The sequence below is a fragment of the Protopterus annectens genome, chromosome 10.part0 (genome assembly GCF_019279795.1).
Source record: "Protopterus annectens isolate FY-2018-M chromosome 10.part0, PAN1.0, whole genome shotgun sequence".
NCBI classification, from domain to species: Eukaryota; Metazoa; Chordata; order Ceratodontiformes; family Protopteridae; genus Protopterus; species Protopterus annectens.
The window spans coordinates 1647714989-1647722921 of record NC_056744.1 but is presented as its reverse complement, the minus strand read 5'-3'; the positions used below and the strand labels follow the sequence as shown (position 1 = coordinate 1647722921).

Below are 7933 nucleotides of genomic sequence, written 5' to 3'. Positions count from 1 at the left end.
CAGCCCATGATAATTAACATTATATTTTATTCTGGTACATAAAAGTAACCCAATATAGGCTTAGTACGATTTCTGACATAAAGGTGGAAGCAATATTAGTCATATCAAAGTTTCAGGAGGAGAAGCAGAGGATATTGGACATGGGGTAATAGTGAAGGTAAATATGAAAAAATGTCTCAAGGATATAACAGATTTCATCTTTTATAATGACTTTTTTTATATATTTGAATTTGCTTAAAATGTCATTATTTAAGTAGCCTTCTGATTAAAAAGTTTCTATGAATCCGTACTCAGGAATACCCTGATTAAAAACTGTTTACATGTGACAACATACACTACAGATAATAATGAAGCTCTCAGAATGCTTCCCCTTTAAATGGAGGCGGTCACTTCATCAAACATTCTACTTCCTGTGCTCTCTAAAATGAAACTAAGGGGGGGGAAAAAAAAAAAAAAAAGAGTCTGCAGTACATAGGTGAGTGATTGCATACACAGCAGTTTATTTTCTCAGTTTGCCTAAAATGTTTTTAATTTTGCTTTGCAGATATCAGTTTTGCATATCATGGTTTCAGAGGATTTGATACACAACAACAGAAGCCTCTTCTGTGGAATTTAGATAGAGTTTTCATTAAGTTGCACACAATGGATGAGATGCCTGCTGTTCTAGTAGGAAGATTTGAACGAGTGAAGCTGAAGCACTTAAAGCAGGAAAAAGGCTGCAGAGAGAAAGCAGAGATGCAGAATCTGTGTGCTACAAATCAGGGAGCAGAGCAGTGCTGTGGGGAGCACAGACGGAGACTGGAGTTGTTCTGTCAGGAGGACAAGGCCTTTGTCTGTGTCCTGGACATTACAGCAACAGTTTTGCATTCCTGCATGAGCCAGTCATTGTGTATAAGGTGGGTTTTAAGTACTGTTGTACTTTTATACCTTGTTGGTATTGTACTGTTGTTCATTTTTGCTGTGTTTACTGCAGTGGGATTAAATTTAAAAATTATTATACTGTAGTGTCCTGTTGCTTTGTTACTGTTATTCATTGTTATTTAAGATAATACTGTAGCGTTGTCTGTTATTCACCCTAGGTATATAAAAAGAAATTTAGTTATTATTTCAATTGCTTTCTGCACTTTTGGATCATTCATGTTGCATTTCTGCTTTTTACAGATTACTGTAATATTACGGAATTTAAATCTACTGCTGCACAGTACTACACTAGGGAGTATAGGGTTACCTCCGTAATATACCTTTATTACCTGGCTGACACCCATACTGTATTACAATAGGAAGTATACGGTTACCTCTGTAATATACCTTTATTACCTGGCTGACTGCTGTACTGTACTACACTGGGGAGTATAGGGTTACCTCTGTAATATACCTTTATTACCTGGCTGATTGTTATACTGTACTACACTAGGGGAGTATAGGGTTACATCTGTAATATACCTTTATTACCTGGCTGACTGCTGTACTACACTAGGGAGTATGGGGTTACCTCTGTAATATATCTTTATTACCTGGCTGACACCCGTACTGTATTACAATAGGAAGTATACGGTTACCTCTGTAATATACCTTTATTACCTGGTTGACTGCCTTACTGTACTACACTGGGGAGTATAGGGTTACCTCTGTAATATACCTTTATTACCTGGCTGATTGTTATACTGTACTACACTAGGGGAGTATAGGGTTACCTCTGTAATATACCTTTATTACCTGGCTGACTGCTGTACTATACTACAATTGGGAGTATAAGGTTGTCTCTGTAATATACCTTTATTACCTGGCTGACTGCTGTACTGTACTACACTAGGAAATATAGGGTTACCTCTGTAATATACCTTTATTACCTGGCTGACTGCTGTACTGTACTACACTGGGGAGTATAGGGTTACCTCTGTAATATACCTTTATTACCAGGCTGACTGCTTACTGTACTACACTGGGGAGTATAGGGTTACCTCTGTAATATACCTTTATTACCAGGCTGACTGCTGTACTGTACTACACTGGGGAGTATAGGGTTACCTCTGTAATATACCTTTATTACCAGGCTGACTGTGTACTGTACTACCCTGGGGAGTATAAGGTTATCCCTGTAATATACCTGTATTACCTGGCTGACACCCATACTGTACTACACTAGGGGAGTATAGGGTTACCTCTGTAATATACCTTTATTACCAGGCTGTGTACTGTACTACACTAGGGAGTATAGGGTTATCTCTGTAATTTACCTGTATTACCTGGATGACACCCATACTGTACTACACTGGGGAGTATAGGGTTACCTCTGTAATATACCTTTATTACCTGGCTGACACCTGTACTGTACTACACTAGGGAGTATAGGGTTACCTCTGTAACATATCTTTATTACCTGGCCGACACTTGTACTGTTGTACACTGGGCGGTATAGGATTACCTCTGTATTATTCCTTTATTACCTGGCTGACTGCTGTACTACACTAGGCAGTATGGGGTTACATCCATAATATACCTTTATTACCTGGCTGACTGCTGTACTGTTCTACACTAGGGAGTATGGGGTTACCTCTGTAATATACCTTTATTATCTGGCTGACACCTGTACTGTACTACACTAGGGAGTATAGGGTTACCTCTGTAATATACCTTTATTACCTGGCTTACTGCTGTACTGTGCAACACTAGGGAGTATAGGGTTACCTCTGTAATATACCTTTATTACCTGGCTGACACCCATACTGTACTACACTAGGGAGTATAGGGTAACCTCTGTAATATACCATTATTACCTGGCTAACTGCTGTACTGTACTACACTAGGGAGTATAGGGTTACCTCTGTAGTATAATTCAGAATAGGGTTACCTCTGTAATATACCTTTATTACCTGGTTGACATCCATACTGTACTACAATAGGGAGTATAGGGTTACCTCTGTAATATACCTTTATTACCTGGCTGACTGCTGTACTGTACTACACTGGGGAGTATAGGGTTACCCCTATAATATACCTTTATTACCCGGCTGACTGATGTACTGTAGTACACTAGAGAGTATAGGGTTTCCTCTGTAATATACCTTTATTACCTGGTTGACTGCTGTACTGTACTACACTAGGGAGTATAGGGTTACCTCTGTAATATACCTTTATTACCTGGCTGACACCTGTACTGTACTACACTGGGTAGTATAGGTTAAACTCTGTAATATACCTTTATTACCTGGCTGACTGCTGTACTGTACTACACTAGGAAGTATAGGATTACCTCTGTAATATACCTTTATTACCTGGCTAACTGCTGTACTAAACTAGGGAGTATGGGGTTACCTCTGTAATATACCTTTATTACCTGGCTGACTGCTGTACTGTACTACACTAGGGAGTATGGGCCTACCTCTGTAATATACCTTTATTACCTGGCTGACTGCTATACTGTACTACACTACGGAGAACTGGGGTTACCTCCGTACTATACCTTTATTACCTGGGTGACTGCTGTACTGTACTACACGAGGGAGTATAGAATTACCGCTGTAATATACCTTTATTACCTGGCTGACACCTGTAATGTACTACACTAGGGAGTATAGGGTTACCTCTGTAATATACCTTTATTACCTGGCTGACTGCTGTACTGTACTACACTAGGGAGGATAGGGTTACCTCTGTAATATACCTTTATTACCTGGCTGACACCTGTACTGTACTACTCTAGGGAGGAGAGGGTTACCTCTGTAATATACCTTTATTACCTGGCTGACACCTGTACTGCATTACACTATTTACCTCTGTAATATACCTTTATTACCTGGCTCACTGTTGTACTGTACTACACTAGGGATTATCGGGTTACCTCTGTAATATACCTTTATTGCATGGCTGACTGTTGTATTGTACTACACTAGGGAGGGTAGGGTTACCTCTGTAATATACATTTATTACCTGATTGACACCCGTACTGTACTATACTAGGGTGTATGGGGTTACCTGTGTAGTATACCTTTATTACCTGGCTGACTGCTTTACTACACTAGGGAGTTTGGGGTTACCTCTGTATTATACTATTATACCATTATTACCTGGCTGACTGCTGTACTGTACCACACTAGGGAGTACGGGGTTACCTCTGTAATATGCTTTTATTACCTGGCTGACACCTGTACTGTACTACAATAGGGAGTATAGCATTATCTCTGTAATATACCTTTATTACCTGGCTGACTGCTGTACTGTACAACACAGGTTACCTCTGTACTATACCTTTATTACCTAGCTGACTGTTGTACTGTACTACACTAGGGATTATCGGGTTACCTCTGTAATATACCTTTATTAACTGGCTGACACCTGTACTGTACTACACTAGGGAGTGTAGGGTTACCTCTGTAATATACCTTTATTACCTGGCTGACACCTGTACTGTACTACACTAGGGATTATCGGGTTACCTTTGTAATATACCTTTATTAACTGGCTGACACCTGTACTGTACTACACTAGGGAGTATAGGGTTACCTCTGTAATACCTTTATTAACTGGCTGACTGTTGTACTGTACTACACTAGGGAGTATAGGGTTATCTCTGTAATACCTTTATTACCAGGCTGACTGCTGTACTGTACAACACTAGGGAGTATAGGGTTACTTCTGTAATATACCTTTATTATCTGTCTGACACCTGTACTGTACTACACTACCAAGTATAGGGTTACTTATGTAATATTTCATTATTACCTAGCAGACTACTGTACTGTACTACACTATGGAGTTTAGGGTTAGCTGTGTAATATACCTTTTTTACCTGGCTGACACCTGTACTGTACAACAAAGGTTACCTCTGTAATATACCTTTATTACCTGGCTGACTGCTGTACTGTACAACACAGGTTACCTCTTTAATATATCTTTATTTCCTGGCTGACTTTTCTACTGTACTACACTAGGGAGTATAGGGTTACCTCTGTAATATACCTTTATTACCTGGCTGACACCCGTACTGTACTACACCAGGGAGTATAGGGTTACATCTGTTATATAACTTTATTTCCAGGCTGATTGTTGTACTGTACTAAACTAGGGAGTATAGGGTTACCTCTGTAATATACCTTTATTAGCTGGCTGACACCTGTACTACACTAGGGAGTATAGGTTTACCTCTGTAATATACCTTTGTTACCTGCCTGATACCCATACTGTACTACACTAGGGAGTATGGGGTTACCTCTGTAATATACCTTTATTACCTGGCTGATTACTGTACTACACTAGTGAGTATGGGGTTACCTCTGTAATATACCTTTATTACCTGGCTGAATGCTGTACTGTACTACACTAGGGAGTATAGGGTTACCTCTGCAATATACCTTTGTTACCTGGCTGACTGCTGAACTGTACTACGATAGGGAGTATGGGGTTACGTCTGTAATATACATTTATTACCTGGCTGACTGCTGTTCTACACTAGGGAGTATGGGCTTACCTCTGTAATATACCTTTATTACCTGGCTGACTGCTGTACTGTACTACACTAGGGAGTATTGGGTTAGCTCCGCAATATACCTTTATTACCTGGCTGACTGCTGTACTGTACTACACTAGGGCGTATAGGGTTAGCTCGGTAATATACCATTATTACTTGGTTAACTGATGTACTGTACTACACTAGGGAGTATAACGTTACCTCTGTAATATACCTTCATTACTTGGCTGACTGCTGTACTGTACTACAATAGGGAGTATGAGGTTACCTCTGTAATATACCTTTATTACCTGGCTGACTGCTGTACTACACTAGGGAGTGTGGGGTTACCTCTGTATTATACCTTTCTTACCTGGCTGACTGGTGTACTGTACTACACTAGGGAGCATAGGGTTACTTCTGTAATATACCTTTATTACCTGGCTAACACCCATACTGCACTACGCTATGGAGTATAGGGTTACCTCTTTAATATACCTTTCTTACCTGGCTGACTACTGTACTGTACTACACTAGGGAGTATAGGGTTTCCTCTGTAATATACCTTTATTACCTTGCTGAATGCTGTACTGTACTACACTAGGGAGTATAGGGGTACCTCTGTAATATACCTTTATTACCTGAGTGACACCCATACTGTACTACACTAGGGAGTATAGGGTTACCTCTGTAATATACCTTTATTACCTGGCTGACTGCTGTACTGTACTACACTAGGGAGTATAGGGTTACCTCTGTAATATACCTTTATTACCTGGCTGACTGCTGTACTGTACTACACTAGGGAGTATGGGGTTACCTCTGTAATATCCCTTTATTACCAGGCTGACTGCTGTACTGTACTGCAATAGGGAGTATAGGGCTACCTCTGTAATATACCTTTATTACCTGGCTGACTGCTGTACTGTACCACACTAGGGAGTATAGGGCTACCTCTGTAATATACCTTTATTACTAGGCTGACTGCTGTACTGTACTATGCTAGGGAGTATAAGGCTACCTCTGTAATATACCTTTATTACAAGGGTGACACCCGTACTGTACTACACTAGGGAGTATAGGGTTACCTCTGTAATATACCTTTATTACCTGTCTGACTGTTGTACTGTACTACACTTGGGACTATAGGGTTATCTCTGTAATATTCCTTTATTACCTGGCTGACACCCATACTGTACTACACTTGGAAGTGTAGCATTACCTCTGTCATATACCTTTATTACCTGGATGACTGCTGTACTGTACTACACTTGGGGAGTATAGGGTTACCTCTGTAGTATACATTTATTACCTGGCTGACTGCTGTACTGTACTACAATAGGGAGTATGGGGTTGCGTCTCTAATATACCTTTATTACCTGGCCGACTGCTGTTCTACACTAGGGAGTATGGGCTTACCTCTGTAATATACCTTTATTACCTGGCTGACTGCTGTACTGTACTATACTAGGGAGTATAGTGCTACCTCTGTAATATACCTTTATTACTTGGCTGACTGCTGTACTGTACTACACTAGGGAGTATAGGACTACCTCTGTAATATACCTTTATTACTTGGCTGACTGCTGTTCTGTACTACACTAGGGAGTCTAGGGTTACTTCTGTAATATACCTTTATTACCTGGCTGACACCCGTACTGTACTACACTTGGGAATGTAGCATTACCTCTGTAATATACCTTTATTACCTGGCTGACTGCTGTACTGTACTACACTTGGGGAGTATAGGGTTACTTCTGTAATGTACCTTTATTACCAGGTTGACTGCTGTACTGGACTACACTAGGGAGTATAGGGTTACCTCTGTAATGTACCTTTATTACCAGGTTGACTGCTGTACTGGACTACACTAGGGAGTATAGGGTTACCTCTGTAATGTACCTTTATTACCAGGTTGACTGCTGTACTGTACTACACTAGGGAGTATAGGGTTACCTCTGTAATATACTTTTATTACCTCACTGACACCTGTACTGTACTACACTAGGACGTATAGGGTTACTTTTGCAATATACCTTTATTACCTGGCTAACTACTGTACTGCACTACACTAGGGAGTATAGGGTTAGCTCCGTAATATACTTTTATTACCTGGCTGACTGCTGTACTGTACGACACTAGAGAGAATAGGATTACCTCTCTAATATACCTTTATTACCTGGCTAACTGCTGTACTGTACTACAGTAGGAAGTATAATGTTACCTCTGTAATATACCTTCATTACCTGGCTGACTGCTGTACTGTACTCCACCAGGGAGTATAGGGTTACCTCTGTAATATACCTTTATTACCTGTTTGACACCCATACTGTACTACTCTAGGGAATATAGCGTTACCTCTGTAATATGCCTTTATTACCTGTCTGACACACATACTGTACTACAGTAGGGAGTGTAGCATTACCTGTGTAATATACCTTTATTACCTGGCTGACTACTCTACTGTACTACATTAGGGATTATAGG

At 40.1% G+C, this 7933-nt stretch overlaps 1 protein-coding gene across 1 annotated transcript in view; it reads left to right on the top strand.

Annotated features, from left to right (window-relative positions):
• The first annotated feature begins 448 nt into the window (after window positions 1-448).
• LOC122813845 (zinc finger protein 708-like) overlaps window positions 449-7933 on the top strand; it is a 72837-nt gene continuing 65352 nt past the window's right edge. Inside the window, exon 1 of the mRNA XM_044086381.1 lies at window positions 449-475. The gene's annotated coding sequence lies outside the window, so the exon portion shown is untranslated. The remainder of the gene's footprint in view (window positions 476-7933) is intronic.